Below are 24,551 nucleotides of genomic sequence, written 5' to 3'. Positions count from 1 at the left end.
ATGGCATTAATCAACTAACAAATTAAACACATAGGACATCATGTGAAGAATGTACATCATATGAAGAATGTACATTAAGACAGGAATGATGCAAAGAACTGTTTGAAAAACACAAGTCCTGGAACATTAAAATGTATTTTACTCTACAAATACCTGTTCAATTTGCCTTGTTTACTAGCATTCCAAGAAATCAACCTGATAGATGACCATTTAGTTAGGAAAGCAGTAACAGAACAAAAGTAATGAGTGCAGCATATGTATAACATGAACAAAGCATCAGTAGAAAGAAAGAAAAATGTTTTTTTCCCCATAGGAAAAATGTTTTAAGATTTTCTTTCCTTGAGACTGATATTTCATGGTTCACTTAACAGATAGGTAAACAAAGAGAAATAATCAACATTGGTGTTAAATTAGGAGTATGAAGAAGGACACTACACTTGATAAAAGGAGAGGTAATTGGAAGCATGATTTCAGGGTAGGATGATTTGAGTTCAACTTGATTAGTCCCAAGGCAGAGATTGTCATTAGTGATGTTACTGAAATTTATGTTTAATGTATAGTGCAAAGACCTTCACCAGTTGCACCTTTTTGGTGGAGTAGGATAGCCACCTCAATTTTTTAGTAAGACAATTCAGGACAAATGAAGGCACAACTGTACATATGTCCTCTGTTGGGAGACCAAATGGTGGAGACAAGTGTTATTCTGGCTAAAGCAGGAACATACACCCAAATTGGAGAAACACACCATAATAATGCAGTGAGATTGACATATGTATAAAATGTACGAGACCTATCAGTTGCAATGTATTCAGGGCTGAAATTATAGTACTGGGAAAAATTATTTATGTATGAAGGCAAACATACTGGACACTTGCATATCAGTAATACTAATACAAAAGTGTAGCGGGCAAGATATGCAACACAGACATGCACCAGTTTGGGGGGGGGGGTGCTGTATTCAGTCATATATTCCTGATGGTTAATATAGGCCATTAAATCTGATTGTTGATTAAAGGTATTTGGGGTGTAGGCTAGGAAGCACCATTTTATATAAAGAGGACATGGTTTAGTCTGCGGCAATAGTAAAGAAGACAAAGAATGTACTATGAATAAATGTAGAGAGATTAAAAGTTTTTCTGAAAAGGATTAGGGCAATCAGGTTATTAGAAAGCAAAGTTGTATCCCGTTTTTACCCTGAAAAGACTAAACTGATGTTAGAATAAGAAAATGTGGATTTATGTACCGACGAGCTCTTTCTCAATCTAGAAACAAGATGCAAGTGCAAAGCGACACTGACCAGTGCCTAAAGCAGTAATAAGACAGTATTAAGAAGAGGGATGTCATACTACACAACTTCTGTAGGAGTAGACTGGTGTAAGTTTTGTTTTGCAAATATAAATACATTTGGATTATGAAGCAGCACCAATAAAGACTCAGAAGCATACAATACTATTGATTCATACTATGAACAAGTTACTTTTATTTATTACCAATGTTTTTAGCTGTGTAACACAACTTAACTGTTCTTTACTTGAGTTCTAGTTAAAAACAGACACTCATGTTACACAAGAACATGTAATTGTGTTTTTTAGCAAATAATTATTTACTAAACAGAAATAACAAGACTTCTTTAGCTTAATTATTTGTCAACAGTATAAACTCAGTAGGCACAATGTGTCGCTCATCAGGTAATCACAGTACTTGTCTCCATGGAGACAAATCCAAGCATACAAAACAACCTAAATGGATCGAAGTAAACGTCTGAAGACTCAATTAGCACAGCAGTCAGGAATGATCAAAATAATGTCTCATTTAGCCTTGTCCTTACTGCACCCAAAACCTATGTTCAGCTAGTGGTAGAGTTACTGGAGAGACTGGGAGTTAGTAGCTAACACCAGCTTGCCCACCCTGGGGCTGTCTAGCCTCTCTGGAAGACAGCCTGGTAAGCTCCATGAAGTAAAACGTGTATTGTCAGATCTGCAAGTTACACATGCAAAAGTGTCCATGCACCACAAGCATGCACTGTGGTGCACACAAGGCTGCTTGTGAGGCGACAGGCATTAAGGCCCCACTCCCCAGCAGCAGTATGAGATTGCACCAACATCTTCAATCTCCTCAACGGTCCCAGACGTGGGTCAAGTTGGACCAGGGGAGGCTAATGTGGGTTCAATAGACCAGCTGAACAAGGAGAGGAGTTGATGGTCAGCTGTGGAGAGGTAAAGCAGAAAAAAATTCATGGTTCATTTAAAGCAAAATTCCTGTAGCACTTATTCTCAGATTATAAATTAGGATGTTACAGGAACAATGGATGATCATCTGATTGAAAAGGTTTTCAGAACACAGAGCTTTTTTGTTCTACTAAATGCATCTTTTGAGGACTTTCCTCATTATTCTGTTTTTGCAACCTTTTATTTTTCAAATTTCTCTTTTTGTTTTTGTAGTGCTACACATTTATTATTGGAGTTAGCTGTATCCATTTTGTGTTGTTATTCTTGTACTCAATCATGATGGGTGTTTGACGTTCCTGTTCCTATGGCTCAGGTCACGGATAATTATAACCCCTGAACAAATTCACCTGAAAAAACAACAGGTTTCTGACTGTGCTGATTAACAAAGCTTAATTATTATAGTAAAGGATAATGCAGATGCATATGAAAAGACAACAAACTGACAGTAAACAGCTGAGGGTGAATTTAAATGACGACAGTATGGTCATTAGCATATTTACCAAGAATGCACTATCACAGCACCAATTCAATAGTGCTGATTAACAAAGCGTAATTGTTATAGTAAAGGAAAATGCAGATGCATATGAAAAGCCAACACATTGACAGTAAATAGCCGAGGGTGAATTTACATGACGACAGTATGGTCATTAGCATATTTACCAAGAATGCACTATCACAGCACCAATTCAAAAGTGCCGATTAACAAAGCGTAATTGTTATAGTAAAAGAAAATACAGATGCATATGAAAAGCCAACACAGTGACAGTAAATAGCCGAGGGTGAATTTAAATGATGACAGTATGGTCATTAGCATATTTACCAAGAATGCACCATCACAACACTAATTCAAAAATGTTATAAATACTTGCATATACAGACACAAATTCTCCAATTTCATACTCAGTGTGATATTTTAGCATATAAACAACATGGTTTCAAACCAAAGTACAGCACAACGGACATGCATTCACTTACATATGACACACACAGAAAGATAAGGAAAATGGTAACGGATAATACTACCTTTATAAACCTAAAGATAACATTCAAATTTGTTAATCACAACATCCTTGTTAAAAAAATATTCACCCAAAGAGGTATGCAACTGATACACATATTCACCAAATTAATTATGTAACTGATACAAAGATTCTTTGCACCAGAACATTCAGCATCTCCAACAGGTCAGGATATATGTTAACAGACTCTTTCAGAGAAGGTATACATGTCAATCTCTTAGTGCAAGACTTCTTGACAAGGCCAAAAATAATGGGGGACTAAGGGCAAAAATAAGGGACAGATTTTAAATACTGCTCTTACAAAATCAGAAAGTTGGCAGAACAGGTTTTGTATCAGCATACATTTTCTAAAGGTTAGGAAATTTGTAACTCAAATGTTTGTCATTATTTAGTGACTTCAATCCTCAATGATTTGCAAAAAGTCACACATTTTAAGAGGAACAGAACAAATACACTAGACAGCAATTTGGACATTCTACAAAATTCTGCTCTCCAATCATCTATTCTCAGCCCATTACTTTTCTACATTGTTTATTAAAGCATTGTCCCCTAATTTACCTGACTTAAACTGCCTTTGTTATGCTGATGATGTAGTCGTATAAAATCAAGCAAAACTTCATAAGCAGCAAACTAACAACTCGAGAAGGACTTTAGTTACCTCTTGAACTGGCTAACAATAAGCTCTGCTAAGACACTAAGCAGCACACAGTGGTGCTCCTTGGTCCATCCAAAAAGACAACAATCCCTATAACAAAGAATTAACTGATCTGGTTGCAACTTACGACCTACAAAAAAACAACTTCAGTTGGGTACTTATAACACGCACACAGCCTCATTGCTCCATGCACCCATCTTATTCAAAATTCCATCTTGAGTACTATGCTCCTCTTAAAAGAATTTTTTTTTCTCTACAGAAGAAACCTACATGCAAATGACTTTTTTACTGTCCCATCCTAAATTCCAAACCACAACAAACAGCCTTCCCCATACTAGGACCTGCACTACGGACTCACCTATCTAATGATATCAAAAGTAATCAGACAATGGAATTGTTCAAAATAGCACTGAATCAACACCTGCTAAAAAGTTAAACACATCTGCTTTCATGATGTTGGCTAAAGTTCTGTATTTCTCTCACTGTACAGTTTACAATTTTGTCTTAACCTAGCTTCTGTGAAAGACCAATACACCAGTAAACACAGATACTTGCATGGACCTATAATTTATTTTTGCATGTGCATTATGCATTCTCCAGTGCCACTTTGTACTTGAGATACACCACCTTTATGTTTTGTACTTCAGTTGTTGTGTCTTTTGGATTTTCCCGGTTAGGGGTCGCCACAGCGGAACTCTGGTTCGCTAATGATTGGCAGTAGATTTTTACGTGCCGAGTTGCCAGGGCTGATGCACAACCTTCAACAAAGGTACGCCCATTCACGCATGTCTCCACACAGACTACGTTCTAGCTGAGAATCGAACAGGAAATCTTACTGTGAGGTGACAACGCTACCGCAGCACCACCACCGCAGTTTGTTTTTTACTTCAGTACCTGATAAAAATGGTGCTTCCCAGTTCCAGGTTATTCCTGATAGAGGACAATCTCACTTTCTTGGGGTCCAGGGCTGAGGCAAAGTAAGCAAAGAGAAACGCACTATACCCAACATTAGGATAACTGTAGTTGGTGTCAAGCCATTAATGGTCTTGATCCTCTCTTGGTAAGTTTCTACTAGTCTGCCACCTACCCATTTTTTTCCCCAGACTATCTGGAAATCAAACCGACTGTCTGGTAGTCCAGAAAACACTGTACAAACTCCAGTATTCTGTTTCAGGAAAAAGAAACTGAATTTTTTTTTTTTTTTTTTTTTTTTTTTTTTTACAGAAAAGCATAGTAAATCGGCAGAAAGAAGGCATCATGAACAGAAAAAGAGGGCATTCCCATCAACTAACATCACGAAATGGGTGGAAAGTGGGCAGGAGAGGGGTAGAAAGTGGGCAGGGTTACAGGTGGTGTGGCGGGTGTGGCCTTGGTCCAGTTTTAGCCACAACAAAAGGTGGCAACCCTAGTTTCTACCTGCCATGTATTCCCCATGGTCTTGAGCATTAGAGTGGAGATCTCAAGGGGAGATACAGTTGGTGTCAGGCCGTCAAATGCCCAAGTCCTTAGTCGTGGGTTGCCCAACATTATTTCTCCCCTGAGGGTAGAGTCTCCAGGTCTAGCTGCGCCTGCTCTCTCTAGGAGGTTGAACGAAAAAGCAATGGAGTCAAAAAATCTCAGGAGGCTGTTTTTTTGTAATAGAGTTCTTTACTGGTGTTGAGACGTATAAGCACTGTGCTAGTCCGATTTGATTACCGAGTTTTACAGAATTTCATATATATGCAAATTGGATGTTCCTCTGGTTCAGCCCACTCCTGGGGTTTGTTCTCTGGGGGGGGGGCATCAGGGGTTCACAATGTGGTATGTCACTTACAAATAATGTTTCTCTTTAACCCTTTAAGGTTGGGTTTCATTATAAGCCTGTTGCTATATTCTTAATAAAGATAGTCTCTGAGATATAAAATATTATTAGCAGATGGAGGAAACATTTTTGCCAATAATACCAGTTAACATTGTGGGTGTTTCTGCTGTGCTTTTGTTAAAGAACAACAATGGAATTCTGTTATTAAATGCTCAACGTCTCTGTCCCTTTTTCTCCCTATTTATTGTCCCTACTATGAATAAAGATCAACACATTTAACATATTTTAAATTGACTGTTTCTCTCCATTAGAACAGTACCTTATTGTACTGTGGTGGTTTCATTTTCATAAAAAAAAATGTTATCCCGCCCTTGCTGCAGACTCCAATTCATTCATGTCATTAAGGCCACTGAATACAGGCAGTTTTCTGATCAGTTGCCTCCCCAAACTGACATCACCATGACTGCCCTAAAAACCCACCTATGCTGTGATGTCACAGCTCCCTTAGTTCTTCCCCTACCCATACAGAACGTAATGGCTAGAACAAGAAAATGGTGCACGAGTCAAGTCTTCTGCTGTGAGCAGTCAATCACAGTGGGTAACAGCTCAAATTACCCTTAGCACTTTGACAGCTAGGGAAGTTAGGTGTGAAGGGGGGTGGGAGACAAGTCAAACCAGTACATTTCAGGCTTCACAAAAAATGCAGTTTAGCCACTCTAAAAAGCAGCAGTAAAAATCACTTTGAAAGTCTTTTCTGTGGCATTGTGTTTTAAGTAGTCATTGAATAGCATTAACGACTGAAAAACAGCAGTGTCTTCTTTTGGCTGTTCCCTTTAGGGGTCGCCACAGCGGATCATCTGTTTCCATTTCTTCCTGCCCTCTGCTAAAATCAATGCAGTGACATGAGCTTTAGGAAGAGAAGCCTGCATGATGCAACTTTTTACAGAGAAGCATTGTGTCGAAAGATTTTACTCTTCTAACATATTCTGGAAGAATCACACCAAGTTCTTGTAAGCAAGTAAAACAGCTTTAATTTTACATGCATGGAGATCTGCTACATGATAGTAATATGCCAGCAGTCTGGCTACTTGTACTTTGAGTTCTCCTTATATAGACCCTCCTGCACGTACATACACGTAGCACACAGAACATTCATTAAAATTGATAGTTTGATTACTTGTTTTTACCAGCCAGTACCACAGTTATTCTTGCACCATTAACTTCCTTATCAGTGGTTTAAGATTAACTCCTGCATTCCTCAGTGATCAACATTTTCCAGAACATTTCAGTTTGCACGCAGTGAACATTTTTCTGCTTAACCCTTTAAATACAGAATACAAAATATGTTGACTTCAGTATTTTTCCACATTTCCTTACAACATTTTGTATACTGTTTATTTTACACAATCCCAGATCGTTGTATACCTTCTCATAATCAGAGAAATATGCTTTTGTAGCATTGGCAGAGATAACCTTCGATATTATCATTTTGATACATGGTATGCAACAGCAGCCAAGCAGCAAAAATATGATTGCACCAACACATACAGCAATTAAAATGTTCATCAAGACAGAACCCCAGTTTCCAAACAGGTTTTGGAAAAAGTCAGTCAAGGGTTTGGACCAGGTTTAGTCAGTTCAGAATCTTGTTGAATTATTTCAAGGTGGCTCTGAATCGCGTGCTCGTTATCAGGGATGAGCGAGCAGCACTCCTCGTGTATCAGAGCGCAAGTACCTCCTTTCGCCGCTAGGGTGAAATCGAGCGCCATACGGTTCTGCAACACTACTGTTCTCATCGCCGTTAATTCGTCCGTCACCAATTCTAGCGCTGAAAATGTCGCATTACTCAGAGTCTCTAACAGTTTTGACAGTTTTCTCAGTTCCCAGATGGATTTTACTGTCCCATATGCTGGCAAAATACCAGCCCAAGCAATTACATCATCGCCTAGGTCCATATGTGAGAGTCCTTTGCTGCTGACGTGTGCCAAGTCATGGTGATAAATCCATGACGCATCAATGTTACCTACGGGATTAATAGGTTTATTAAGAGAACGTGCATTTCGTATTTTACCTTGAGGCAACGCATTTGCGTGCCTGATAGCTGGTATCAGATATCCCAAAAACAACTTCCTGACCAGCCATATGGTAACCATTTATATGCTTTCCTACCACAAATAAAATAACAATCATTTGTTTTGATGGTAATATTGGTTGCAAATTCATAACTCCCATTTGGCTTTAGCCCTTAAATAACAGGCCATATACATACAGCATTTTTTCAACAAAACTAATATCATTTACATTGATGTCTTTTTTTATAGCTCCAAACTTGGTCTCACACTGTCCTTCTAGGGTACAATTATGAACTATTGTCAAATTACATTGGCTCAGCCCCACCTTAACTTTCCCAATCTTTTGAAAACACACTGTTCCATTTTGGCCCCAGAAGAGGCAGCGCCACCTTGTCTCTCAGTGGTACTTCTGTGGTTTCAAACAACAAACTATTCCAAGTATCATTTATTCCCAGAGGGCTGTCCCTAACATTAAGCCACTGTGTACAGTAGGTATTGCAGTACATACCCAACAATTTGAGACATTCATTGAGGATGCATATGCATATTTAATCGCTTGATATGTATTAAAGTTTGGATGCCAGCTGGTGTGTTTGTCTCTTTTGAATGGCTAGCTTCATTAAAAGACAGAAATGTCCAAAACAGAAATATTACAATCACAATAGTTATAAACAATAAAACATTGCAATAGAACCATTTTCTCTTATTCTCATTGTCCTTCATGATTGCTGCTGTCTGTTTGTTCCTCAGGGGAACTCAGGTCTTTATTTAACTTAAAATGTTTTATGATTTTGCAATGCGTTAGGTGGATCCATGAGGACCTTTCTTTAATCTGAACTGCTGTTGGAGTTGCGATTAGCACCTGGTAGGGGCCCTCCCATTTGGGGGATGCCCAATTCTTGCGTTTTATTATTTTGATCCAGACCCACTCGCCGGGTCTGATTTCCGTGATCTTGTCGTCTCTTGAACCTGAAAAACAATCATTCGTTAAACAGCTGTTAGTATTGGTCAGCATTTTCCTCATGTACTCAGCTATCTCCTCACCCTCACGTTCCGCAGGCAACAAGTTTTGCCACTGCGGTCTCCCATACAACAACTCAAATGGGGTGACTCCTTTTGAGGTGGGAGTTGTGCGCATGGAAAGGAGGGCTAGAGGTAGACAGGTAATCCAAGACTGATGTGTCTCAGCCATGAGTTTTCTCAACTTGCCTTTTAGAATGCCGTTATGGCGTTCCACCAACCCTGCTGACTGTGGGTGGTAGGCACAATGGTGTTTCAATTCAATTTGGAAAACTGTAGACAGTTTCTGTATGATCTGATTGACAAAATGCGTGCCGTTGTCAGAGTAGATGCGTGTAGGAAGTCCAAAGTGCGGACGATGTGATTGACCAAAATTTTAGCCACTGATTGAGCATCCGGATGTGTCACCGGAAAAGCCTCAACCCACTTAGTAAATGCATCTACTATTACTAACACAAACTTCTTTAGTTGTGCCGGGTCAATTCGATGAAGTCCATACATATTGTATGAAAAGGATAGGGGTGTTGGAAATGATGCCGGAGCAACTCTGACCCCTCCCCCGTGGTATTTAGCACATACTATGCAGGATAGACAAAAACGCTTTGCATATGCAATGAAACCCTTGGTCCAAAAGGTAAGGTGGATAATTCTAACCATAGCTGCAGGGCCCAGATGGGAAGGGCCATGCACAACTAGTGCTGCATATCTAAAAAGATTAGTAGGCAAAACATATTTATTATCCGGTCCCACATAGATTCCTTTGTTCTGCCTAACACCATACCTAGTCCAGCGTTGTTTTTCCTGTACTGTGCTAAGTTCCTGCATGACTTGTAAGGTTTGCAAATCAAATTTATCTGTTGGTTGTAATTCTGTAGGTGTGGTTTCAAGTGAAAAGGTACTGGACATAGCTGCCTCTTTGGCTGCTTTGTCTGCTAGGGCATTACCAAGTGATACCGGGTCCTTAGCACGGTATGAGCAGCGCATTTACAGATGGCCAAACCCCGTGGCCGTTGGACGGCTTGTAGTAATTCAAGGATTAGGTCTTTGTGCATAATGTCTTTCCCGAGGTTGTAACCATCCCCTATTTTTCCATTGCTGAGCAAACACATGCACCGAGAAAGCATATTGACTATCCGTATAGATAGTGACGTTCCTGTCCTCTGAAAGGAGACATGCCCTTGTCACAGCAATCAGTTCCGCTGCTTGAGCGGATAAGTTCCCGGGAGTGGTCTTGCCTCTATTATCTGAGTTGCAGTAGTAACTGCATACCCTACCTGCGTGGTGCCTGTTTCTGTTTTGCGTGCTGACCCATCTACAAACAGTGTCCAGTCCGCATGTAGTAAGGGTTGATCTTTAAGATCCGGTCTTGGTAGAACTTTAGAATGTATGAGATCTAAGCATACATGCGGAATACCGCCTTCAGCAACAGGTAGCAATGTCGCTGGATTTAAGGTAGTGCATCTCTCAATTGTCATGTGTGGCTGCGATAACAGCGTAGTCATACAAGATAAATGTCTGCTAGGTGACAGAAATGTTAACTTGTCCTGCAGAAGGATGACTGCTACAGAGTGCGGGACTTTTAACGTAAGATCATGGAACAATACCAACGTGGCAGACGCTTGTACCGCCAAAGCGGCTGCAATTACTGCTTGCACACAGTGTGGTAATGCTCGTGCTACTGAGTCTAATTTGCTAGAGTAAAATGCCAATGGTCTTAACTTATCTCCATACATTTGCATTAAAACAGATGTCATAAATCCCTGCTTGCAATCTACAGTCTGTATAAAGGTCTTACTGTAATCTGGAAACCCCAATGTTGCTGACCCAGCTATCAGTTGCTTGATCCTAGTAAATGCCTGTACTGCCTTGTCTGTCCAGTGCAGCAAATCTTTGCCGCCATCGGTATTGCAAAAATTAAGTCTGATAGCGGGTGCACTTCTTCGGCGAGTTGGGAATCCAACTACGACAGAAGTTCGTAATGCCTAAAAAGGACATCATTTCTTTTTTGTAGTTGGCATGGGGCTTGTAAAATAGCATTCTTTCTGCTGTCATCTAATCGCCTGCCCTTCCCAGAGATAGTATAACCCAGGTAACGTACTTCTAATTTACAAAATTGTAACTTAGACTTATTTACCTTATGTCCTTCGTGTGCCAGAAAGTGTAGTAGTCGAATAGTCTCGGACTTACAGAGTTCTTCCGTAGTCGCGCCAGGAGGATATCATCCACGACAGCAGTAGGTGGCACCCTTGGGCTGGTTGGAACTGAGCCAAATTGGTGGACATCTCTTGTGAGAAGATGGTCGGACTTTCGCAGTATCCCTGCGGTAACCTGGTATAGGTATAACGCTTGCCCATAAACGTAAATGCAAACCAAAATCTACTATCTTCCTGCAAGGGAATAGAGAAAAGGCATTACTGATATCAATTACAGAAAAGTAGTTATCCGTTGGAAGGATATCGTTCAGCAGAATAGACGGATCCGGGACTATGGGGCCCGAGGTACCACCGCGCATTTATTGCCTGTAAGTCTTGTACCATCCTCCATGTCCCATCCGGTTTTACTGGAAATAAGGGCGTATTACACGGTGAGTCTGTGCACAGAATTAATACTCCAGCTTTCAAAAGTGCTGTGATTACCGGTAAAATGCCCTCCTCTGCCTTTCTGCTCAAGGGATACTGCCGTTTATGAGGTCTAAATTCTGACTTGGGTGTAATCTTCACCTGTCCTGCCGTTCTAATCAGTCCGATATCGTGCTGACCCTGCGACCATAATGAGTTTGGAATCATCTGCAATTGAGATTCTTCCATGGGGTAAGGAGACATAGTCATAATGTCCCAGGGGATTGTATCGGTTTGTCTTCCCTGAGGTGCACGGTCGGTCTGGCTTGTGTAACCCAGTTAAGTTTTTGAACCTGAATGCCCTTACCTGCCAACTGTTCTGGTGTCCATCCTACCCATTCAGTTATTTTCTTACCCACGAGGTACCATGACATTCCTTCACCCTCCGTGACTGAAATATGTGTGGTTAATTCATTCTTATACAGCAGCTGCATATCCCTTGTAAGGCTACATGTGACTGCAGAATTACCTAGTGTGTCCCAAAAAGGCTATGCAATACTAGTTTGGTGACTTTAAAACTAAGAAATTTTTTTTCGTATTCTAAATCAGGTCCGGCACATCTTCTGTAATACATTGTGCAATGTAATGGATCTGACACCTTCGGATTTGTTATGCCGTATTTGCTTAATGCCAAATTTGTAAGAGCCGTCACTACACTCTGGGGCCCTGTCTCTATCAAATCATTACTATACCAGTAATGTAGATCTGCCTGCCCTCTAATAGCATTGCACTATTCAGTTCTATTCTCCTTGCCACCATCCCCGTGGAGGTTGGGACGGCTGCTATACCGAACACTTGCATTAAATCTCTTCCCAGTAAATGTACTGGGCAGATTTCTGAAATTATTACTCGGAACCGTATGGTTTGGTTCGTCTCTGGGTCGGTAAACCACAGAGGTTTGGACAATGGCTCTTTGTAAATACGACCATTTGCTGCTTTTACAAGCACATATTCATCCGAGGTAACATCGGATGATATGGCAGTACTTCTGACTAACGTTCGAGAAGCCCCTGAGTCACAAAGAAATTCTATGTCTCGCCCTCAACTTGCAATGTGATCACTGGTTGGGATTCCAATTGCATAGTTGATGCTAGTGCTGTTAGATTTACCATTTGATATTTCTCATTTTCTGCCATTTCCTGTCCCCACCCATCGCCTTCACTTATACCTACTTCCCATTCTCACTTTCTTCTTCTTCCTCATACCCTCCATCTACGTCTTTTGACCATCATATAGTCATGCGGTACCACCGAAGCAACCATCGGTTTCTCCGGTCCTCTGCAATCTCTGGCGAAATGTCCTTTCTTACCGCACTTAAAACACTCCCCTCTTTTGCCTACCCTCGAAATCCTCAGAATGACTTATGCCTCCCGTCCTCGTCCTCTTCCCCTGCCACGCCCTCTTCCTTGATTTGCGGAACCTTGAACTAACATTAAAGTTCCATCTTCACTAACTGTAAAAGTCTGGGCTTTTTATTTTTTTTCCTTCAGGTATTTCTCAGCATGTCTAGCATAATCCATAAGGGGCTGTAGACGCTGTCCTGTGTGTGATCATATGCTTTTGTATAAAGTTACCAATGGCTGTCTTGCAGCCCTTTAGAATGCATTTTTCAGTTGCTGTTCATAGGGCGAGTCATTTGCCTGATTTTCTGCCTTAATCAACCCACTATGAGCATCAAAACATTGTGTGAGACGATGTAGATAATTGTCTACGGTTTCGTCATCTGATTGAACGCATTGATTAATGCAAGTCCAATCTGCTTTGGGCTTCCAATGTTCTTCTATTTTATCTCTTAGAGTCTTTATTCTGGTTCTACACACTTGAGTTAAACGGCAAGGCTCCCCTTCCTCTGGTAGCAGGGGTCCCAAGTTCCGCAAATAAGGTGCCAATCAGGTCCTAGGATTTGCCTTATTACTTGTTCAAATTCTACAGCGTTTAATCTATAACTCATTCTCATGCCCCCTACGTCTGTACGGAATTTACATATCTACTTTTGGATGGGGAATCCCTCTACCGCTGGATATCATCACGGGTCCACGGTCGGTAGACCAATATGGTAGGACCCCGCCTGCTTGAGGATTTGCCACTTCTATCAGTGGGTATTCCTCTCCTTCCTGATCTACCTTCTCCTTAATTTTCCAGTCCCCTTCTCTCCTAATACTTCCATCGTAAGTCAAGAGTGTTGCCAGGCTCTCTCTGTAATATAATACGTGGCGGGGGACACTCACGAAGCCTGGTATTGCGGTGGGTCCTGGTCGGGGGCACCTCAATAACCTGTGCAGGGTCTGGATACTGGATGGGAGGGGCCGAGGGATTCTGGTGACTACGACTGACTATGGAAGTTTCATTATCTTCCTTTTGAACAAAGTACACATCTTTTTCACTTGAATTACCACACCCTTTTTCAAATTTTGTTCCTTATGTTTTTATTTGCTTCCTCCAGCCATTTCTGTGCCTGGGAATCCCTACCTTCTTTTGCTTCCTTGTCTTATTTCCTGCCTGTTTGCGCAGTAATCTTACTAGATTTTGACATTCTGACTTATTTAAACATCCACTAAACCCATGTTCCTTTTTCCATTTATCTAAATACTTTACATTCTTTGGGTGTAAATCAAACATAAACTTTTCATCTTCAGTTTTGTCGCCTTTGGCAACTGGTTCCTGTTCCCATTTCTCTTACGAGAAACTATTCCTGTTCCTGAGATCTCTTGTATATGGAATCTATTCACATATACCCCTTATACTTTGAGAAAATTCAATTTCTCCCTTGACTAGTCCCTTAAAATTTAGACAAAAATTCCAATCAGAAACAACAAAAATAGCTTTTCTTTTGCTTACCTTTGTGATTCCTCCGCCCTGTTTAGCTGCCACCTCACGGATTGAATCTGGAAAGAGTGACTGGCCTCTAATTTCAACCTGTTTCAGTTGGAGGTCTTTCATTCGAGGAGAGCCTGATCTCTCTCCACCTGCGCAGGTTTTCAGCCTCTCTTTGTTCGATTCGCCGTGCAGGGGCGCCAGTTATGTCGAAGATTTTACTCTTCTAACATATTCTGGAAGAATCACACCAAGTTCTTGTAAGCAAGTAAAACAGCTTTAATTTTACATGCATGGAGATCTGCTACATGATAGTAATATGCCAGCAGTCTGGCTACTTGTACTTTGAGTTCTCCTTATATAGACCCTCCTGCACATACACGTAGCACACAGAACATTCATTAAAATTGATAGTTTGATTACTTGTTTTTACCAGCCAGTACCACAGTTATTCTTGCACCATTAACTTCCTTATCAGTGGTTTAAGATTAACTCCTGCATTCCTCAGTGATCAACATTTTCCAGAACATTTCAGTTTGCACGCAGTGAACATTTTTCTGCTTAACCCTTTAAATACAGAATACAAAATATGTTGACTTCAGTATTTTTCCACACATTGCATTTCGGGGATACTTAGAGGCAGCCTAAACAATCAGAATTACTTCAAGATGCCAGACCCCATGTGGTCAGACTCAGAATTTACGTATAAAAATATTTAAAAACTTGTAAATAGTCCTAAAATGGTGGTAAAATGTAGGAAATACCAAACCATGACGAAATAAACATATTTTTTTGAATCTGTGGGTGCGGTTCTCCTTTAATAGCTTCATCAGATCTGCCCCTAAAGGGTCTGGCAATGGACTTAAAGAGTGGACTGTATTGGGAGTTAACATTCTTTTAGCAGTCAGCGACAAATATATAAATGCCCATTAGATCAACTAACCACATTGTTCGGGAGAACCAATGAATCAAAGTAAAATAAGCCAAATTTGATTCTTGCCAAAAATAGGGACAGATTTTAAATCATGGCCAGCCTAAGGCATAATCCAACTAGGTGGCCTTCTAGGGCGCTGATCTAGCAGGGGTGCTTTTCCAGTAAACTGGATGGTGTAAATAGGCTAGGATGGGGCAACAGGTGGTGTGAGGGCACTGTGGAGCCCTTTTGCCTAGGGCACCACTTAATCTAAGGCCGACCCTGTTTTAAATATTGCGGTTATAAACTTAGAATGTTATCAGAATAACAGGATATGTGTTATCATGAATGCTCTGAAAAATATGAAATCCGATACTGAAATGTACGCCATTATTTGGTGACTTCAATCCGCAACGATTTGCCAGAGAACCAAAAATTTTATGAGGAACAGACCAAAAACGTGAAGCAAAACCCTGGACATTCTGCAAAAATCTGTACATTTGAGAGCTATGGGCTCATATTTTAAACAGGCAAAAATAAAAGTGATATTTAACAAACTTACAGTCAAAGAATAAAAGTAAAAAAATTCTGTTTGGCAGCAGGATGGCAACACATTTCAACTGCGCATGATACTTCAAATGTCAGCTGGCAATGTTGTTGTTTGTTCTTTCGGCTTTTCCCGGTTAGGGGGCGCCACAGCAGAACTCCGGTCCGCTAATGATTGGCAGTGGATTTTTATGATGCCGAGTTGCTAAACCCGACGCCCAACCTTCAGCAAAGGCACGCATGTCTTTCGGAGGCCACTCGACCGCGGGGAGAACATGCAGACTCTACACACAAGACACTCAAGCCGAGAATTGAACAAGAAGAACCTCTTGCTGTGAGGCGGCAACAACACTATCGCTGTACCGCCTCGGCGGCTTCCTAAAAAGGTTCTGTCACATTTGTATATATAAAATGCGCTTTTTATGAAAATACGTTCAACTCATTAGGTCCCACAGTTTACTGAACGAATTGTAACCACAGGGTAGTCACTGGCAAGTAAACCAATTTGCACCTACTGGGTTTACAGAGCCGAACAAAGCGCTAATCCATAAACACACAATTGAATGACCAAACTACGTAATCACAGGGTAATGTCTGATGAATCAACTCACTTGCGCCTAAGTTTACATTAAGTGAAGAAAAAATAGCTATTTTTTTATTTGTACCTGGTAAAGAATTTACTAAACGCCAGTTACTTACTTTATAAATAATACATCTGTAACAATACTGGGCATAACTGGATTCCGTACAGTTACACGTCTAGTTCGCTAAAAATTACAACCTTCAAATTAAGGAGGACAACTACAAAAACACTATCCTTGAACACACAATAAGTAATTCTTGGGGGGGGCGTGACTTCTCTCTAATACCGTTCCTCGCGTTAGAGTAAACTAAGGAGAAAAACGTACAAATCTTCATTACCTCAATTTATCATAACATTACAGTTCAGGAGACCGCTGTATTCCAAGTTATCGTAGTTCCACTCACGCGCACTCGACAAAGCGGAAGTAGCCCTTACGTACATTCGTGAAAGTAGTAAACATGCTTGGAAGTTGGATGTTGTTGGTGCAGTAATGGATTATATTCTGTGAAATGTTACAGACAGTATGCAGTTAGACTGTAGTGTATGGGAGTTTATTTCTTTACTTGATTTCTGATGTTGGTGTGATTTTTACTGACGGATAAATAGTATCAGGAGATAGAAATACAAGTCCAATGCAGTATCCAACAGCCCACCAAAATTAAGAAGACCAGTGATTAAGTTAAGAGTTTTATTACAAAGCGATAAAACAATAAGGAGATAGTTTATACAGCATACAGAGGCAAGAAATAGCTAATAAATGAATTGTAAAGTATGCTTTCTTAATTCCTTAGAATTTTAGCTTTAAATGAATTCATATGATTCATTTCTATTTACCATGGATATCAGTTAAAAGACCCTTTCAATGTGCAACTTCAAGCAACTTGAACATTTTAAGACTGCAATGAGATATATTCCTCATAATGATGTCCGCTTGAGAGGTATGATTTTTAGCACTAATAGTAAATTCTTTTAGTTAATCGCTGTCAGTAAACTGCATGCAGAGTTTGAAAGCAGCTATTAAAAATCTACATGTACTTTCAGGCCTATAGCCATTCTGTCTCCCCTATTAAAGATTCTTGAAAAGTGCATGATTAACATGCCCCTTATGGCAATTACTTTTGCCACGCCCATTTCTGCACAGAAACACCAGTGGGGTAGTGTTCTAATACAAAGCCCTTGTTAAAGTATAATAACACACCAGATGAGCAGTAGTAAGCACCACCCAACACCCAGCAGCTGGATGATATTACAGTACAGTCATGAATAAATATATTCATGTGTTTGATCAGTCACAGCATGAAGTTATGGGAAAGAGTAGTGGAAGCTAGGTTAAGAAGGGAGGTGATGATTAGTGATCAGTAGTATGGTTTTATGCCAGGAAAGAGCACTACAGATGCGATGTTTGCCCTGAGAGTGTTGATGGAGAAGTACAGAGAAGGTCAGAAGGGGTTGCATTGTCTTTGTGGACTTAGAGAAAGCATATGATAGGGTGCCTAGAGAGGAGTTGTGGTATTGCATGAGGAAGTCGGGAATGGCAGAGAAGTATGTAAGAGTGGTACAGGATATGTACAAGGGTAGTGTGACAGCGGTGAGGTCTGCTGTGGGAGTGATGGATACGTTTAACGTGGAGGTGGGATTACATCAAGGATCAGCTCTGAGCCCTTTCTTATTTGCAATGGTGATGGACAGGTTTACAGAATAGATCAGACTAGGAGTCCTTGTGGACTATGATGTTTGCAGATGACATTGTAATCTGTAGTGAGAGTAGGGAACAGGTGGAGGAGACCCTGGAGAGGTGGAGATATGCTCTAGAGAGAAGAGGAATGAAGGTCAGCAGGACTAAGACAGAGTATATGTGTGTGAATGAAAGGGAGGATAGAGGAATGGTGAGGATGCAGGGAGTAGAGGTGGCGAAGGTGGATGAGTTTAAATACTTGGGATCAACAGTTCAGAGTAATGATGAGTGTGGAAGAGAGGTGAAGAAGAGATTACAGGCAGGATGGAGTGGGTGGAGAAGAGTGTCAGGAGTGATTTGTGACGGACGAGTACCAGTAAGAGTGAAAGGGAAGGTCTACAAGAGGGTAGTGAGACCAGCTATGTTATATGGGTTGGAGACAGTGGCATTGACAAAAAGGCAGGAGGCAGAGCTGGACGTTGCAGAGTTAAAGATGTTAAGATTTGCACTGGGTGTGACGAGGGTGGACAGGATTAGGAATAAGTATATTAGAGGGTCAGCCCAGGTTGGAAGGTTTGGAGACAAAGCCAAAGATGCAAGATTACGTTGGTTTGGACATTTGCTGAGGAGGGATGCAGAGTATATTGGGAAAAAGATGCTAAAGATGAAGCTGCCAGGTATAGGGTTACCATAATTCTTTGTATGTAAAAGAGGACCAAAAAATATGTGCTGCTCCCCTTTTAGTTGAAGAGCAAAAAAAAGGGTCTTTACTCTTGTAGGACTAAAACTAAAGACTTTTTTTTTTGCTCCCCAGTTGAAGAGCAAAAAAAAAGGTCCATGTTTGGGTATTTTTGATTGGCCCGCATGCCGGTATACAAGCCAATCAAAACCTCGAACAGCAGACCCTCTTCTGTTCAATGCGAACATCAAGCAGTTCCGCATTGAACAGAGCTCCATTTTTTGATTGGCTCGTATACCGGTATACGAGCCAATCAAAACCTCGAACAGCGGACCCTCTTCTGTTCAATGCGGATTGAACAGAGCTCCGTGTTTTGATTGGCTCGTATACCGTATACGAGCCAATCAAAACCTCGCACAGCGGACCCTCTTCTGTTCATTGCGGAACATCAAGCAGTTCCACATTGAACAGAGCTCCGCTTTTTGATTGGCTCGTATGCCAGTATATGAGCCAATCAAAACCTCGAACAGCGGACCCTCTTCTGTTCAGTGCGGAACATCAAGCAGTTCTGCATTGAACAGAGCTCGATTGGCTGCCAATCAAATTCTGTTCAATGCGGAACATCAAGCAGTTCCGCATTGAACAGAGCTCCATTTTTTGATTGGCTCGTATATGAGCCAATCAAAAAAAAAAGCTGAGGAAAGACTTCAAAATAGGGATGTTTTTTTTAAAATTCTGCGATTTGTCCGGGTATTAAAACCCGGACAAATCGCAGAATTTTCAAAAACCGCCTGGACAGAAGCCCAAAAAAGAGGTCGTGTCCGGGGAAACCTGGACGTATTGTAACCTTAGCCAGGTAACAGGAAAAGAGGAAAGCCTAAGATAAGGTTTAAGGATGTGGTGAGAGATGACATGCAGGTGGTTGGTGTAACAGAGCAAGATGCAGAGGACAGGAAGAAATGGAAACAGATGATCCACTATGGCGACCCCTAATGGGAGCAGCTGAAAGAAGAAGAAGTTAGTCGTTGGCATGAATATTTATCGAGATCAGCAAGCACATACCGCAGACATGTTAACTCACTGTAAATGCAAAGAAATTCACTAAAAGAAAGTCATTGCAAAAGTTATTACAAATGTGCCTGGCAAACTGAAGTAGGGCATAATACAGGAATCACACTGTAACGCTGCACTCCTTTCATTAACTAATAGCGAAAACTGTAACTGTGCAGTCGAAACACATGCTACAATAAACATTTCTTTAGCGATCTCCCCCTCAGCATCTGTTTAGCAAAGTTGTATCAGTAGGGGAACTCATCACAACATAAATGCTCCTGCTATTCTGCTTTTTCTTACATATACACATACACACCTGTTGTCTTGCCTGAATACTTAACGGGCTTTGTATTAGAACACTACCCCACTGGCATTTCTGTGCACAAATGGGTGTGGCAAAAGTAATTGACATAAGAGCATGTGACGTTGTATGTTAATCATGCATGATTGACAAGCCATGCAGATTTGCCAGTGTCATCGTGAATATTCATTGTGTGCTGTCACAGGATGAGCACCAACACATTTTTGCTTTCCAAATAAACATAGCAATACAAGTACTGAAAAGTTACAAATAAGTAAAACAAAATTTATTTTAACAAAATCACTCTTTGTAGTATAGTACAGTATAGTAATAGCTTTTGCAGGGGGGCAAGCCCCCCTGCACCCCACCTACTTACATATACCAACTTTAAGATCACACAACTTTGAGGAAAATGTAAACTACTTAGACGCAGTGCATACAGACCAGTAAATAAGTAGTTTCTGCATTGTTACGGACCAAGACATACATATTCCTAGTCAGAAGAAAGCGCAAATTCCTATTTGGAATATACCAGTTTTGAATGACCATGAAATATTCAATGTTTTGAATATTCATATGGAGGGCAAAGATCTTGTGAGTATTCAAACATACAGAAATAATAAACATCATGTGCAGGGTGTTGGGTGGGGTTTGGGTGGTCCTTAATACTACGCATCTGGTGGCGTAGTGTTCCAATACAAACCCTACTTATGAGCAAAGGTCACCCTTTGTTCTTGCACACACCATAGCTCTCAACCTTTGGTCTCCAAAATGAGAAACACAAGCCGTCATAATGTGGAATAAATGGGCAAAATATGGAACACCTACTAATAACTTACCAACAACTTTAACTAAGAAGGTTATAGGATGGTCAAAATATGCTGATTTTACTTATAAAAAAGATCTTTAAATTAATTGATATGATTCATTTCTATTTACCATGGATATCAGTTAAAAAATCTTAACACTGAATGTGTGACAGACCCTTTCAATGTGGAACTTCAAGGAATATGAATATTTTAAGACCCCAATGAGGTATGTTCCTCATAATGAGGTACACCTGAGAGGTAAGGCGCACTAATAATAAATTCTTCTAGTTAATCGCTGTCAGCAAGCTGTTCATGCAGAGTTTAAAAGGAGTTATTAAAAATCTGCACATAATTTCAGACCTACAGCCATTCTGTCTCCCCTATCAAAGATTCTTTAAAAATGCATTCATAAGTAGCTCCTAGATCATCTTCTATAACAAAATCTCCTAACCTCTACCCAACACAGCTTTAGTCCTAACCACAGCACTATCTTTCACGCAAGTTATCTCTAGATCTCGAGGCAACAATAAATTGATCTCCGGTCTATTCCTTGACCTTTCAAAGGGCTTGGGCACCGTCTCCCACAACCTACTTCTGTCTAAACTATCTAGCCTTAATCTCGCCAACTCTGCTCTTTCCTGGTTCTCTAGCTAACCTCTCCAACATACTTTAGTCTGTAAAATGGCTCTCTGGATCCTCCCCCTTCCTTCCAGTCCAAACCAGAGTTTGCCAAGCCTCCATTCTTGGACCCCTACTATTTAACATTTTCACTAACAACCTCTACTCTTCATGTCCTCACTCTTCATTAATACAATATGTTGATGACTCTACGTTAATTTTCTCCTTGGAAAGTCTCTCCCACCTCCTTATCCTTACCCAAGAATCTCTTCACTCAGTTGAAAAATGGCTAACCCAACCAACTCCTACTCAACCCCAAAAACACTAAACTCCTCTTCCTCACTAATACTCTCCAACACCTCAAATCTATCTTCACTGTCTGCTCCCTCAACAACACAACTATCAAGGTTGAACCCCACACTAAGCTATTAGGAGTCATAATAGACCAAGTGAAATTTGACTTTCACATCCAGCAGTGCATTAAAAAGACTCATCAAAAATTTGGCCTGCTCTATAGAAACAAAAAATTCCTCACAAATGATTCTAAACCCATTCCTGCACAAGCCTATCTACTACCCATCCTATTATATGCTGCCCTAAGCCTTACTAACCTACAATCTAATTTTTTGACTAAGTTAGAACTCACATATAATAAAATCACTAGATTTGCTGCAAATCAACCCCATCACTTACACCACAGTCTATCTTTAAAAAACCTGCAGTGGCTAGAATTGCACCAACAATTCCTTCTGCCACAGCTACACCTGACTCACTCCATCCTAAACCAACCCAACTCCTGTCCTGCTCTCTCAACTCTCCTAATCGTATACTCCGTAGCTCTGACCAACACCTCCTGGAGATTTACAAGCCCAAAAAAGCCATTGGCAAACTTCTCTGCAATCACTCAGTCACCAATGCATGTAATAAACTTTCCCTATAGTTAAGAATGATTTCTAGCACTAACTGTTTCAAAAACGTATTAAAAGATAAGCTATTAAACTCTTGGAATTGCTCTTTTCCTGACCCAACTTAATCTAACTGTCCCCTCCGCTACAACTAATACCTCTTTCCTGTTATTCTTTTCCCCTCCATCTGTTACCTGACTCTATTTCAATCCTGTGCTTGTTCCAAAAAATAGGCTATACTACAGACTCTCTTGCCCTGAAGTAATGTTACATTTTATCCTGTACTTCATGCTATATATCTGTAAGTAATCGTATTGTGATTATGTATTGGATTTAATTGTATGTGATTACTATTACACTTAATTTCTTTTGTCATATTGTATTATGTATGTATCTTTTGGAGCTTTTCTCCTTGGGTCTCTGCTGAAAAAGGGCATCTGTCCAGTTGGACTAACCCGGTCAACAAATGTCAAAATAAATAAATAAATGAATAAAATCTGGCACATTTGAGCATAGCTCTCAACTGAATAAAGGACAAATAATTGGAAACAAATCCAGGAATAGTTTGGACATACCTCTCAGCCTGTTAGGGACAGATTTTAAATGTTGTTCTTATAACATTAGAAAGTTGCTAGAATAAGATTTGTGTTAACGTGCATTTTTTTTAAGATATGAAGTCTGAAATTCAAATGAATGTCATTATTTAGCGACGTCAATACTCGGTGATTTGCCAAAAAACACAAATCTTATGAGGAACAGGCCAAAAATATAATGCAAAAATCTGAGCAGTCTGCGAAAATCTGGACAATTGAGAGGTATAAATCAGGGACGCTTTATAAAATATTATTACAACTTGAGAAGGTGACAGAATAAGAATGTGAATTAATATACACTGTCTAAATTAAAAGAAGTATTTACTAAATATAATTCACTACTTTTTCTAAAAAGTCACCAGTTTTACAAGGGGTTAAGAGGATAGAGCTAAAATTTGAGTTAAAATCAGGGCCAGTTGAGAGATATGCATTTGATTACTACAATGGATCCTAAAATAATTACTAATAAACTTGGTGGGGGAGGTGGTGCTGGCTATGTCAGTGATTGAGACAACATAAACAGAGCAAAATGAATACTGATGAAAATTAATTGTTGCCATTGGACAATAGCTCATGGAACTTATAAACAAAGACATTGGCAACCTTCAAACACTGGACCCCACCCAGTTTGGGTTTGTGAAGGGCCGATCTTGTCTCCTGAACCAGATTGACTTCTTTGAATCAGTCTCCAGAGCCATGGACAAGGGTAAGGTGGTCCACACAGCCTATCTAGACCTTGCCAAGGCCTTTGACACCACCCCCCACTCTGGAATCATAGATAAACTTACTAAGTTGGGCATTAATCCCTATGTCACCCAATGGGTTGCTAAATGGCTTACTGATAGAACCCACACAGTAAAAGTAGCCGACTCCAAATCCAGCTCCAGACAAGTGACAAGTGGACTACCTCAGGGTTCAGTCCTGGGGCCGCTCTTGTTTGGCATCTACTTCTCTGAAGTACAGGTCAACACTAAGGGACTCTGGTTAACAAAGTTTGCAGATGACTGCAAACTGGGAGCCATTATTGAATCCCCAAATGATGTGGATACTCTACAAAAGGGCCTTACAGAAACAGATGCTTGGTGCCAGAGCCATGGGCTCAAGCTCAATGCCAAGAAATGTATTGTTATCCCCTTTGTGAAAAACATGTATCCATGAATTACCATATATGTGGCAGTACACTAAACACAGAAAGTGTGGTAAGAGACGTGGGACACAGGTGGACAGTGGTCTCACCTTCGATAACCACATCGCCACAACAGTCAGGAAATCCTTCTATGTGGCACACCTCATCATGAAGGGCTTTTCATCCAGAAAAAGGAGGTCATTGTCCCACTGTACTCAACCCTCATTAGACCCATTATAGAATACAACGCCCCATTTGGTATGTACCTCTCAAGACATCTGCAACAACTGGAAAGGCCTCAGAAATACCTCACTAAAAGAATCACAGGCCTAAAGCAGATGCCCCACGCTGACCGCCTTAAAAAACTCCAGCTATACTCTGTCGCATATCGCCTACTCAGAGGCGATCTCTGCTTAACATACAAGGCCATGTCAAACCCAGAGCTGTTGGACATGCTACACTTAAAGAAATCCCAATCCCACCGAGCTACACGCCCAGGGATCTAAACCTTGTCATCACAATA

At 40.5% G+C, this 24,551-nt stretch overlaps 1 protein-coding gene across 3 annotated transcripts in view; it reads right to left on the bottom strand.

Moving 5' to 3' along the window:
- LYRM1 (LYR motif containing 1) overlaps positions 1-16,739 on the bottom strand; it is a 229,517-nt gene extending 212,778 nt beyond the window's left edge. The window contains exon 1 of one of the 3 annotated variants that reach the window (XM_044089507.1): positions 16,608-16,739. The gene's annotated coding sequence lies outside the window, so the exon portion shown is untranslated. Of the gene's footprint in view, positions 1-15,702; positions 15,836-16,385; positions 16,537-16,607 lie in introns of those variants that run through there. The other 2 variants (XM_044089506.1, XM_044089508.1) reach the window with 2 other exon arrangements.
- Positions 16,740-24,551: the final 7,812 nt, after the last annotated feature.

The sequence above is a fragment of the Protopterus annectens genome, chromosome 12.part0 (assembly GCF_019279795.1).
Source record: "Protopterus annectens isolate FY-2018-M chromosome 12.part0, PAN1.0, whole genome shotgun sequence".
NCBI classification, from domain to species: domain Eukaryota; kingdom Metazoa; phylum Chordata; order Ceratodontiformes; family Protopteridae; genus Protopterus; species Protopterus annectens.
This window is presented reverse-complemented; position numbering and strand designations above follow the sequence as displayed.